Source organism: Ananas comosus, linkage group 9, assembly GCF_001540865.1.
Source record: "Ananas comosus cultivar F153 linkage group 9, ASM154086v1, whole genome shotgun sequence".
Taxonomy (NCBI): Eukaryota; Viridiplantae; Streptophyta; class Magnoliopsida; order Poales; family Bromeliaceae; genus Ananas; species Ananas comosus.
In genome coordinates, this window is record NC_033629.1 from 3,363,487 (window position 1) to 3,363,992 (window position 506).

Below are 506 nucleotides of genomic sequence, written 5' to 3' on the forward strand. Positions count from 1 at the left end.
GAAGCGTGCGAGGCACTGCCCTAAGGCGTATTCCCGTCCTTACGTGCGGGATTAACCGAAAACACCGCCCCAAGGTTGTCACGCCCCGGATTACACTTTCCCCGGGCGCGCCGACAAATCCGCCGTATACAAAGAAATTTCCCCTGTATACGAAGCGTTAGCTGTACCTGTAAATCAAACACTACCACAAACAGTAGTAGAGAGCTGCTAGAGAAAACAGAAGCTAAACAAACTGAGTTTCATATACATAGTCCAAATCCAAAATACAAAGCTACTCGCACTGGCGAGTTAAGTCCACTATGTACATAAACTCGAAACAAAACATCTACCTGCAGTAGGGGCACCTCTAGCTCAGCACGTCGGGTAGGGCTCTAACTCGCGACGCCCTTGCCTCGATCCTGATCCGCGGAAGGCGCAGCAGCCGAAACCTGTGGCTCTGCAAAACGGGGGTAACAACTGGGCGTGAGAACTACTATAAAAACAAGTAGTCCTCAGTGGGTACCGCC

General features: G+C 51.0%; 1 long non-coding RNA gene across 1 annotated transcript in view; it reads right to left on the reverse strand.

Moving 5' to 3' along the window:
* The window catches only part of LOC109715608, a 13,089-nt gene continuing 13,000 nt past the window's right edge, over positions 418-506 (reverse strand). Inside the window, exon 5 of the long non-coding RNA XR_002217702.1 lies at positions 418-434. This is a non-coding gene — a long non-coding RNA (uncharacterized LOC109715608). The remainder of the gene's footprint in view (positions 435-506) is intronic.